Source organism: Lissotriton helveticus, chromosome 2_1 (assembly GCF_964261635.1).
Source record: "Lissotriton helveticus chromosome 2_1, aLisHel1.1, whole genome shotgun sequence".
NCBI lineage: Eukaryota > Metazoa > Chordata > Amphibia > Caudata > Salamandridae > Lissotriton > Lissotriton helveticus.
The window spans coordinates 1,436,337,508-1,436,350,312 of record NC_136059.1 but is presented as its reverse complement, the minus strand read 5'-3'; the positions used below and the strand labels follow the sequence as shown (position 1 = coordinate 1,436,350,312).

Here is a 12,805-nt window from a genome sequence, read left to right as displayed (position 1 = left end):
CGCCTCAGCTCCTGACCACCTCCTCCTCCCAGGCCTTCAAAACTGACCTCAAAGTTCTCCTCCTTCAAAGACACTTCCAAATGTAATTCATGCCCTCTCTCTTATCTGAAGGAAGACCTTTTATTATGGAAAATTCTATTCTCCATGACCATGGAAGTGCCTTCCCAGTGTGTTCTTGTGGTTTGAGAGTCTGCCATTTATTGCAGTATTACCCTTTTACCTGTGTTTGGTAACATGCACACGTCACTTTTCTCTTGTAACACACTGTTTGCTACCTCTTACATTTTGTTTGCTTTCGATACTTGCACAAGTGCCAACATTGCCTACGTAACGTTTGTTCTTGTGTTTGAGTGTCTGCCATGTATTGCAGTATTTTACCTCTACTTGTACTTTGTACGCTTTTGTAACCTGCACACGTCACTTTTTCCTCCTGTAATGCACCGTTTGCTACCTCATGTATTTGTTTGCTCACGATTGTCACTTTTGCCTCATGTAACTTCGCGTTTGCTTCAGTCCTGCCAAGGATCACGCATCAGACGTGACACTAACGCATTTCAGTGTGGTACTCCGCTTTACCGCACTGAAATGCATTGTCACGCATACCCACGTGTCTCAGCTGAGCTGTAACTGTCACTGAAAGTGTTCCCTAAAACTATGAAGTGCGGCAGAGCGGTGCCGCCCGAGGTGTGCGTGCTACTCCTGCAGCCAGCTCGGGGCTCCCAGCAGCGTTAAGGCTGCTGCCAGGGTCACACTCATTCAACTACTACAATGTAGCACAATCAATTGCAATTCCCCGGGCGCGGCTTCCACTGCCGGTCAACCTGACGTCATCGAGTGAGTGTGTCCAATGACTGACTGTCATTGGACGGCGGGACTCACAGGAGTCAGGACAGCCTGGATTATTACCGGAGGCAGGGCTGGGCGGCAAAACCGAATTGCCATGGCTTGCGGTGTTTAACAGCCTGAGAGCCTGCTGCAGCAAGCCTCGCGGCAGAGCAGGGTCGCTGCCTGCAATTATGGAGCTCCACCCGCCACAGCTTCGAGGCCGGACTGACTGTCATCTACGGCCCAAGTTGTAAGTACTGTGAGTGGTAATTGTAGATGTCGACACCGGTTGACTCTAGGCTCTGTGGTCACTACTCTAATTCCCAAAACAGATCTTATTTCAGCGCCAGCCCTCATATTACACAATGGTAAAAATTAACTCACCCGACCCCCACAGGTACCCAGCAGAACGGAAGCCTCTCCGAGATGCAGACTGCGATTGCAGCTCCTGCCTCGTGACCAGAGCCCGGCCTCTAATGCTTCTTCCCTCGTAAATCACTTTCTGTTTATGTAAAGGCCGAAGTCGGCCTCCGGGAAGTCCGAGACCAGTTGGCTCAGAGAGCCCACTGATGCCTGCTGCAGCGCCATCCCCAAGGGCGCCCTCCGCTTCTCTCTGTTGGCGTAGAGGACTTAGTTGGCCACACTCTCAAACCAAGCGTTAGTTACTTCTTACCTCCCAGGTCTCCCCGGCGAAAAGATCCCACTAACCGAGACCCTCTCTTAGCAACAGCCTGACTGGCACATTTATTTAATAAAATGCGCGTTTGGCAAAGCGAAATGTTTGCATACATGTTCTGTAACAAAACTGAAGTACCAAAAATAAGGTGTAAAATCAACCAAACCGTACATGTAAAGTATGCACGTGTGTTTTGTACACGTGGAGCTTGAAAGCTGCTGCGTTGGAGTGTGTTGTAATTGCTACTGTTATAGTGCTTTTCATGCACATGCATTCAGTGCTGATCAAAGCACTTTGTCCATTAATATGGTGAGTGCAGCCTGTTTTCTTGGTGTTCTGGAAAGCACCATCATATGTAACATCCAGCACTGTGTGTGCCATCGTGTGTACATGTTGTATAGACTGCTGGTAATTAAGGGGATACAAACTCACTGACCCGAAACTTGAGAGGGAGTGGGAGTGCCCAGCCTCTTATCCAAGAAGGCCCTGATGACTGTTTATGTACTCGGGAAAATCACAACCTTTTCATGGGAAAGTTGTGATTTTCAACTTCCTCCGCTCTCATGCACGTTTAACAGGCAGGGATGAACTATAGTGGGACCCAGCCCTAGAAGGTAATATTTAGCCAGGACCGAGGGCAGGCTTCTCAACTAATCTTAATTTTATCCCGATACTTACTGTGTCAGCGAGGGGTAGTGTAAAAAGCACTGAGGCAAATGCCGCGATGCCCGCAGGGGGTGATGTACACCTCAACAACTTTAAAGCTGGCACACTTAAGGAGCAATCAGCAGCTCACTGACAACTAAGGGCGCAGTTACATATCAAAGGCTCACATCGAGGATAAAACACCTTGATTGAAAACACAGACAGACAGACGTCCATCAGCACAAGGGCATAGACAGGCAGCTCACCACCTCAGTGCCAAAGGAAGGAGAAAAAAATAGATTAGCTGTCTTTCCCTTACTGAAAAACCCACCGAAAAAGACAAAAAAAAAATATTTACTTCCATTGAGCAACAAATCAGGCAATATATTTTAAACAATGCACACCTGCAAATTACCCGCAATTTGCAGGTGTCATGCGAAATTGGGTTTAAACATTAACAAAATGTGCATCTGACCCGCAGATGCACTGTCAGGCCTGCCTCTCAGTATAATTTGTTGAGCAATACTTCTCTCGCTGCTGTGAGAAGAATTGTTCCTTGCACAGCACTGAGTTAGCAAACTGTCACTACATTTTCATTTTATTTATAACACCACCAAGCGACAGGGTGACACAGTACTGATGCCACAGCACCCCAGTACAGTGAGTAGGTTTGTATAGCGGTGTTGCACTTGCAGGCTTCAATAAAATACATAGCTCATTTAGCTCACTTCAAGGCACTACATGCTACTTTGAAGGTCAGAATTCAAACTGTAATTGACGTCCAAGTATCTTAGCAAGGTAGCTCAAGGAAAGTATTGAAGGAGGAAAACATATTTTTCAGTAGCACCAAAACACTGTAGTTTCTGCACAGATCTCGTGCAAACGGAGCATGGCTTTAACACATTCCACATAGGAACAGTGCCTGATTGGAAGTATATAAACATGCTTCCCATAGAGTGCACTGCTAACCCTTACATATCTGACGTAATTTGTTACGTTTTGATTGTATATCCCAAGAGTACTGGTAGTTGTTGCTTTTAAAGCCAGGGGGACACTTTCTGTCCCAGTTCTGCCTGTGTTCTTGTTTAAGAAAGTATAAATTTTCTGTTAAATCCTGCATTTGTTTTAGTAGTCTCTACATGGTCTTGTGGAGTTTATGCTGCCATGGGGCCCGGCAGCCAGGCTGCTGAGTGTGGCAGGGCATGCCTATTGCCGCTGCTCCACCTCGCCAGGCTCGCAAAAAAAGTAATTGCCTGAGACTGAGTGAAGTTATAATCTACTAGTTGCACTTGCTATGGCTAAAAATTTGCTTTTTAGGCTAGCACGCAATCATGAATGATCAGATCAGTTAGATCATCTTCTGAGCAGCTGCAGTGCCTGTCTGCCCTCTGTTACTGAAAACTGCAGTCACGCAGTCTGTCACTGGTTAGTGCCTTTCTATTTCTGGTGCTTTGCAGCAGTTTTAAGAACACCTTCTCGTTGCTCAAATTGGTGTAAGTGTCTGATATTTATATCTTTCCCTCATATTCGCGGTTTGATTTTGCTCGCGAGAAGGCGTCACTCATAGTCGTTGAAATGTCACTCATAATTTCACTGAAATTCTGGAAATGTCACACATAGCATTCTGAAACCTTGGCAGCTATGTTGCTTTTGTAATTTGTTCTCATGTATCAGTTCTGATTTTATTGTGAAACGCTCTGACACCTTCGGGTGAAGTCCGCGCTATATAAAAACGCATAAATAAACTTCGGTCGTGGCCTTCCCATTAACACCGTCAGCAGTTAGCGATGACCGCGTGACCTCCGTGTGGTTGCACACCGTCACAGCGGACGAACCAAGGTCTTCCGCCACAACGTGTGCCACGTACCTCCAACCTCACCAAGGTGCATAGCAGGATGCTCACACCATCATTAGACCGAAAATCTAGAGCGCGAATACACACTAGCCTCACCTTGATCAGAGGAGAAACAGGCACCGGGGGAACCATCTTGCTTCCAGAGCCAACAGCGATAGAGCAGGAAATGAGGTTACCTCCCAGTCTGTGTGTGAGCTGCCCCCGCGTGTGCGCATGCGTGTTATCGTGCGCATGCGTACTATGCAATTTTCAAGAAACTTTTTTTCTAAGCTGGCCGAAGCCGCAATCTCTTTTGTGCGCATGCGCATCCGCCGTACCAGTAACTGCACTTCTTTTATGCGCATGCGCATCCGCCGTAGCATTAACCACTTCCATTCCACTTTCATTCGTGAGTGCCGTTGTCATAGTGAGGAATTCCTGACGTCATCACGCAGGCAGCATACGTTTGAAGTTGCTTCAGAATCGCTGCACCTGTGGAGGCTAAGCTAGTCCTTAATGTGAATCGAGAGTTCTTTCCTGGGACAACATACACGTATGCTATTTTCCTAGATTTTTTACGTTATATTTTCCTTCAAAAGCACATCAATTAAATTATGAGTTGTATATAGTAATTTGTGCATTACCCGCAGAAAAGGCAGAACACTTAACCAATTGTTGAAAGGGTTCTAGACTCCAGTGTGATGTGAGTAACGCAAGCATGCGATGCATTGTGTTCAAGAGAATGCAAGCACGTTTTGTTATGCAGCAGTGGTACAACTTTACGACGTCATAGTGTCATGTGTTGCAGTTCGTAGTAGGAAGGAAGCGCCATAAAGAACCTGCAATGTGCGAATTGCTGATTAGAGTACACACTTCCACGCACCAACATAACCAACCCTTCCAGGCTGAAGAATACCTTTTTCTCGTGGAAGGGGCCCAGGCCTGCTTGATAAAGTCGCTAGCCGTTCCTGAAACTCCAGGCAAGCTCCATTGTTGCCTGAAAGCCTCCATGCCATCAGCGCTATTCGTTGGGATAGGATCAACGGATGCTGTTCCCCTAGAGGTCCTAGGAGGAGATTCTCCGACCACGGGAGTATCCTGGGTAGGTCGCAGCACATCCCCAATAGCATCGGGAACCAGGGCTGCGATCTCCACAGAGGCGTCACCAGGACCACCTCCGCCTTCTGTTTGGTAATGTGAGAGGCCACTCGAGGAATCAGAAGAAAGGGAGGGAATGCGTAGTTCACCGTCCCCGACCAGTCCTGCAGAAATGCATCCGTCGCTTCCGCTGCTGGATCCGGTCTCCAGCTGAAGAACCTGGGAAGCTGACGGTTCAACCTGGATGCAAATAAGTCGATCTGACACGGGCCCCATAGAGCCTGAAGCCAGTTGAACACTCTCGGAAGCAGCTGCTAATCGCTGTAATCCTGAAGATGCCTCGAGTTCCAGTCCGCTATCACGTTGGACTGACCCGGAATATACTCTGCTATAATCGTGATCTGATGATTGAGACAATAATGCCAAAAATCCTTGTCTATCTCCACCAACATGGACGATCTCGTCCCTCCTAGCTTGTTTATGTAACGCACCGCCGAGACGTTGTCCATCCGAAGGAGGATGCAGCAAGAGGTCCGTTGCGGTGAGAGAGTTCTGATGGCGAAGGAGCCCGCGAGGAGCTCTAGGCAATTTATATGAAGCTCTAGCTCTTGCGGAGACCACCGTCCGCCTGTGGAAACATCTCCACAGCGTGCCCCCCAGCCCCAACGGCTGGCGTCGGACTCGATGACTATCTCGGGCAGGGAGCCGAAAATGGCTCTGCCGTTCCACGCTTCCACGTGGCTCAACCACCAACGCAACTCGTCTCTCACCTCCTGAGACAGAGGGACCAGGTCTGAGTAAGCCAGACCTCTCTGCAGATGTTGAATTTTGAGTCTCTGCAACGCCCTGTAGTGTAGAGGGCCCGGAAATATCGCCTGAACGGACGATGCCAACAAACCCACTACTCTGGCAATCTTCCTGAGTGAGATCATTTCTTTGCTGAGAAGGGAGACAATCTCCTTCTTCAGGTCCTTCAATTTGGACTGTGGCAGACTGAGTTGTGCCGACTGTGAGTCGATCACAAACCCCAGGAAATCCATCGACTGAGATGGTGTCAGGGCCGATTTGGCCTGATTGATCACAAACCCCAGAGCTTGGAGCAGAGAGATTGTCATCTGAAGATGCCGCGATACTAGGCCTGGACTGTGGGCCATGATCAGGATGTCGTCGAGATATATTATCATGCGCACACCCTGTTCCCGCAGGTGCGCGACCACCGGCTTCATTACCTTGGTGAAGCACCAAGGAGTTGAGGAAAGCCCGAAAGGAAGGGCCGAGTACTCGAACCATCGATCGTTCCACTGTAACTGGAGGAAACGGCGATGAGGAGGATAGATGGGAATCGAAAGGTAGGCGTCTTTGAGATCCAAGCGCACCATCCAATCGTTCGGCTGTAAGAGATCTGTCAACAGATGGATTCCTTCCATCTTGAAATGATTGTAGACCAAAAAATAATTGAAGTCCTTTAAATTCAACACTAGTCTGTGACCACCACCCCTTTTCTGCACTAGAAAGATATTGCTGCAAAACCTGTGTGGGCTGTACTCGCACTCGGCTATGGCCTGTTTGCAAAGCAATTCTTCTATCTCTTTGTCGATACAAATCCTCTCTGGTTGGGAAAAATGGAGAACCCTCGGGTGATGTACCTGCCTCGGTGTCTCGTAAAACTCCAGTCGAAACCCCTGAATAGTTTGAAGGACCCAAGCGTCCTGAGTCAGGAGATTCCAAGTGTGAAGGAAGTGAATGGTGCGACCCCCCCAATGGTAAATGGAAACAATCTATTGCACTCACCTGAGGAATTCTGGGCATGGAACCCTGCCTGGTTGCCTCCTCCTTGGTATCTGCCTTTGGAGTATGGACGTCGCGTGGGATAAAAGGTGCCACCTCTGGTCGAGTCCCAGTCTCCTCGACCTCGTCCGAAGTCACCTCTGGGGGGACCTTGATTGGCGAAGCGGCCTGGCGAGCGTCCCCGACCTCGTCCGGCCCTGTTAAAAAGGTGTTGCTAAAGCACTCGCTTGATGCCGGATTGGGCCTTATCCAGTGAAGTGAAGGTGCCAACGTACTTGGAGACATCCTTCACGAAACGGTCGCCAAAAAGGTTGCCCTCTGCAAGGGGCCCAGGTTCTGCTGTCGCAAGTTCCGTCAGATTAGAGTCCATTCTCATCAAAAGAGACTTGCGCCTCTCTGTGGACACTGCACAATTAGCATTGCCTAAAAGGCAAATGGCTCGCTGAGTCCAACCAGCCAAGATATCAGGGTCAACTGGTACATTGGATTCTTTTGCCTGCAGGGCCATCTCCAGGATTTTGGCCAGAGGGCCAACGACGTCTAGCATTTTGTCCTGGCAACCTCGCCAGGCCCGGTCTAACCCCTTTTTAGGGTCCTTAGCGAACTTCTTGAGGAACGTAAGAAGGCTAGGGTCTATCTCAGGAGTCTCCGCCACCTTATGGGCAAGGTCGGGACGAGGGCATTCTGATCTAAGGCGGTTTCTAACCTCCTTATCAAATCCCTTCCTAATATTTTGGTGAAGGTATTCTGCCACCGCCGGGGCTGGAACCCAATCTGACGATCTAGGATGAATAATGTCAGAGGGGTTGAAGGTAAAGGGAGTATTAGGAGGAGGATCTGACGCCGAAGCGACGTCCTTCTTAGTCTTCTTCGGAGGCTGCTCCTCATCCGTATCAGTGGTGTCAGTACCAGTGGTAGTAGTGGTGTCCGTGTCCACATAATGTTGTTTGCTGGTAGCCTTGCCACCTGCCGGATAGGCATGGTCCTGCGCGGACGCAGACGGGAGAGAACTTAAAGCGCCAGAGTGTGGCCACTGATCAGTAGTAGCAGTATTGGGAGTAGTTTTGGGAGCTGGTGGAGTCTTCTTAGTGGACTTATCCTTTGTAAAGCCATGGCGCTTTGCAAAGCTCTCCAGCTGCTTGGTTATCGCGCAGCGGCCAATGCTTGATGCACAGTCGCAGGAACTGCGCTTTCCACTGCCTTGCTGACCGAGGCCTGGACGGAAGCGCCCAGAGCCTCAACAATTTTGTCCTCCACAGCAGCAGCAGGCTGCTCTTCATAAGTTTCTTCCCCCGCCTCCTCATCAAAATACACCCACTCCTCCATACCTCAACAGTGGGGAAAGAATACAGGAAGAACAAAGTTCACAAGAGGTAGGCACAAGGGGAGTCAGGGGGGGGGGGGGGGGGTCAGCCCCAATGCACACTTTCCAAAATTCAAGTACCAGTACCAGACCCCCTCAGCAGGTGCTGTAGTCAGTTCTTGCAGCCCAAAGGGCGTAGGAGCCAATATAAAGTATATATGGAGCGTGTGCTCACTCCAAATAAGGCAAAACTGTTATTCCAGCCAGTTAGGCGTCACTCTCCACCAGCTAAATGACAATGCGGCGAAAAAACGGTGGAAAAACGGCAAACGACGTGTGCTGCCCAACGCGCGCCCAAATCCTACCAAAACATAGCCCAATGGGCGCGCGTCACGCTGCACGCGTCTGCCGAGTGGTTCGCGGCACCTAGCGCGTTCGGGTGGTGAGGGAAGCCCTTGCGCAACACGCCAGTGAATCAAGGCCAACCGGAGGTAGGGCAGGACCGCAAGGCGGCCGGGTACTGGCGCGTACCTGGCACTCACTCAGAGGCAATAAGAATGTAACCGGAGCAAAGCTCCGTCACAGCGCGCTGAAGCGCTGATAACAATGCCGCGATCGCGGTGCCTGCAACGCGGGAAGTGCCCGCGAATTCAATAACTAAATTTAGTCACCAATGAAACTGTAAACCAGACAAAAGGAAAGCGCACATAGCGCGTATAGCTGTATAAACAAGCGTCTAAGCGCTGCGCTCACAGTACTTCAATAACCCTGAAAGTATAACTTAATATAAATCAGTATAATAAGGAGCATGCACTTATCTCTTGCTGTGTGAGCAGCAAAGAAAAAGGATGCTGGGAGTGTTACCAGGACTCTTATAGTGTTCATGGAGGCGTGGCTAAGGCTAAGCATCATGGCCTCTGTAGTTTATTTTTTATTAAACTGTGTGTTTATTGGCTGCTGTGAAATTACAGTAAAGAAAGAGAAGCCTAATCTGAAGCCTCCGGTCCGGTAATAGAATCGAGAGTTCTTTCCTGGGACAACATACACGTATGCTATTTTCCTAGATTTTGTACGTTATATTTTCCTTCAAAAGCACATCAATTAAATTATGAGTTGTATATATTAATTTGTGCATTACCCGCAGAAAAGGCAGAACACTTAACCAATTGTTGAAAGGGTTCTAGACTCCAGTGTGATGTGAGTAACGCAAGCATGCGATGCATTGTGTTCAAGAGAATGCAAGCACGTTTTGTTATGCAGCAGTGGTACAATTTTACGACGTCATAGTGTCATGTGTTGCAGTTCGTAGTAGGAAGCGCCATAAAGAACCTGCAATGTGCGAATTACTGATTAGAGTACACACTATTTCTCATGTAAATAAAAACGCCTGAAGTGCTCCTTTGTCTGGCGACATACACATAAGCAACCTTTTTTTTCATAAAGTTCTCCACTGGAGTACTCATATTTGTTGAAATGTTTCAAAAGGCCAAGTCCAAACATCTCAGTGCCTCGCCATTCATTCTGGGAGTTTACCCTCGTAGTCAAGCTTCCTCGCGTATGTCTATCAAAAGGAAAACAAGAAAAGAAAAGAAAACCAGGTTTGAGCTCCATTTGGGAGGGCTTGCAAATCCTGCGCGTGGCTCGCGCGCACTCAGTAATGATATTTAAGGCGGTGCGAGCGGGTTTAAAATACACTCAAATTTAAAATAAATGCTGAATGCAACGTTTGCTCCGTCTATTCTTGCGCACGGGCAGTGACGCCCTTTCTGAACTGCATGTTGCACCTCAGGCAAAGCCATTAGAAAACCATGGTGCCAAATGATGTACAGCGTGATGTGTGTCCTTTCGTTCTGTACATACTTAATGCTACTCACATGTATTGTGTAAGGGTCAAAGGCGGCAGAAATGTGGAAGGACATGGAAAAGGAAACAGGATGACATAGTTTAAACATGCTATTTTTGTACACTGCGTCTTAATTGGGAGTTGTGGAGGCACGCAGCCGCCATCTGGCATTCCTATCTTTTCCTCATTAAGGGCTGTCGTGTTCTCCTTCCCACAGATACGCCGGACACGAGATCGCTTTACGGTAGGTTTTATTCAATACTTATTACAGCTGCATTGTTCTGTGACCTCTTGCTACTAGGTCCTCCTTCGACTGCCCTGTCCCCTCCTAGCTCCTCCCCTACACCGGACGCGGTGTCCAGTGTCCCTTGGCCTCTGCCCAGGGTCCTAGTGCCCTGAAGTTGCCTGTGGCCGTGGAGAGAGAGAGAGAGAGAGATATTCCACAGCCTCCCGCTCTTAACATCTCTTCAGTCAGTCTTTTAGTCTTCTTGCATTCTCTTCTTGGTCGTTGTTCTCTGATGTCCTCTTGTGCTGCTTCCTCTTGGGCGTCTTCCTTCAGCCCATGTGTCGGCAGCTCCTCTTCTTTGGTTTTCAGTTCTCTAAAATGTGAGCTGTTTCTGGTGATTCGATATTGTCCTGCTGATGCCGTTATCATTGGCCCCTTCACTTCTGTCACCGTCAATGGGTCTCTTGAGAAGGCACTGTCTGACTTTCGTAGATGTCTTTGCCGTACTACCACAGTGTCCCCTTCTTTCACTTTCGCGTCTGTTGCATGTCTCCTCCGATCAGCATACGCCTTCATTTTTGCTTTCGCTTCCTTGTCTCTCTTGACTATGTCTTTTTGATCCACCCTTTCTACTTCTTTCACTTGCGGCAACCTCGTTCTGCTTGATCGCCCCAACACCAGTTCCGCAGGGCACTTTCCTGTGGAGCTGTGAGTTGTGTTCCGATAATCCCTCAGCACTTGGCATAGTTCTTGCCCAATCGAGATCTGTGTTAGCTTTGCTCTCTGTATTGCCTTTTTGATCGTTCCCATGAACCGTTCGGCCATTCCGTTTGCTTGTGGCCAGAGGCGTTATACTTCGATGGTGGATTCCAAGGTATTCCATGAACCTTTTGAATTCTTCCCCAGAAAATGGTGGGCCATTGTCGGTCTTCAGTGTCTGCGGTGAGCCACATGCTGCGAAGATGTCATCCAGGACTGGCAGCGTGCGTTTGCTGATGTTGAGGCTACTTGTCTCACTATTGGGAATCTGGAGAATTCATCTATTATTACCAGTAGGTAATTTCCTGTTTCCAAAGGCCCATAGAAATCTGCTGCCAGTTCTGTCCACACTGCTTTTGGAAGGGTGGACATTTGCAGTGGCTTCGGCTTTGATGGGGCCCTGTTATTTGGCAGATGTGACAGTGCATCACAGTTTCCTCTACCATGTTGTCTAGTCCCGGGAACCATACTTTTTCTCGTAGCATTTTGTTTGTCGCTACAATCCCTCGATGTGACTCATGTGCTAGTTCTACTGTCCTTCTTCTCAATGTTCTGGGCATTACTATTCTGGTGCCTCTCATCACTATTCCGTTCTCGCTTTCTGATAGTTCTTCACTGATCTTTTTAAACGCTAACAGCTCTTCTTTCAGTTCTCCTTCTTCCCAGCTGCTGTTGCTGTTTACGTGCCTCCACCTTTGCTGCTCGGTCACTCTCATTATTGTTTGCATGGTGAGGTCTTGTTTTGTCTCCTGTTCTAGCTCTTCCATCGTTATGGTTGCTGGTGTGTTGTGTTTGAGTGCAAAGTTTAGATATTCCTCTGCCATAGTTGTCATTTGGGACGCTTGTGGCAGAGGATTCCTTGACACATAGTCCGCAGGATTGTGTTCCTTCCCGGGCTTGTGTATTATTTTGAAGTCGTAGTCCATCAGTCTTATCCCCCACCTCTCTATCCTGGGCGGTATCTTTGCATTTGGGTTTCCATATATTGTTATCAGTGCTTGGTGATCCGTTATGATTGTGAACGGCTTTTCGTAGATGAACATGTGGTAGTGTTCACATGCCCATACTACTGCCAAGCTCTCTTTTTCCGGCTGGGAGTATCCTTTTTCTACGTCCGATAGGCTTTTGCTTCCATATGCCACCACCTGTCTTGGGGAATCTTTTCCTGGTTGGTGTTGTGCTAATATTGCTCCCAGTCCCACTGGGCTGGCATCTACAGTCAGTTCAGTGCATAGCCTCGGGTCAAAATATGCTAGGTGATCTACTGCCGTCACAGCATGTATAATCTCTTTGAAGGCTTTGCTGCAGTTTTCGGTCCATGTGAAGCTTTTTCCTTGTTTTGTCAGCTCCCTCAGTGGTGCGCTTACAGTGGCAAAGTCTTGGATATATCTTGCACAGTAGCTTGCAAGGCCGAGGAATGACTTGACTTCTGCCACGTCTCTCGGTTCGTTCGCCTTTTCCAGTGTCCTGACTTTGTTGCGATCTGGCCGCATTCCTTTCTTGGAGAAGATGTGGCCAAAGAATACTAATTCGTCCCGTTCCAGCTCACATTTGTCCTCATTTAGTGTCACACCTGCCTGCTCTAGGTGCGAGCATACATCCCTCAGTGCTTTGTCATGTTCCTCTTCTGATTTTTCCAAAAACTAGAATGTCATCACTGTAGTTGAGACTGTTTTTCACTGGTCTTATTATCTGTCTTATAGTTTCCTGAAAGATCTCCGCCGCGGACGATATTCCAAAACTCAACCGTTTATACCTGAAGAGACCTAGGTGCGTGGAAAACGTTGTGATGTATCGTGACTGAGGAT

At 48.3% G+C, this 12,805-nt stretch overlaps 2 long non-coding RNA genes across 2 annotated transcripts in view; one reads left to right on the top strand and one right to left on the bottom strand.

Annotated features, from left to right (window-relative positions):
- LOC144819786 (uncharacterized) overlaps positions 1–4,233 on the bottom strand; it is a 160,868-nt gene extending 156,635 nt beyond the window's left edge. The window contains exon 1 of the long non-coding RNA XR_013607567.1: positions 4,098–4,233. This is a non-coding gene — a long non-coding RNA (uncharacterized LOC144819786). The remainder of the gene's footprint in view (positions 1–4,097) is intronic.
- Positions 4,234–4,451: 218 nt separating this feature from the next.
- The window catches only part of LOC144819785 (uncharacterized), a 153,350-nt gene continuing 144,996 nt past the window's right edge, over positions 4,452–12,805 (top strand). The window contains exon 1 of the long non-coding RNA XR_013607566.1: positions 4,452–4,533. This is a non-coding gene — a long non-coding RNA (uncharacterized LOC144819785). The remainder of the gene's footprint in view (positions 4,534–12,805) is intronic.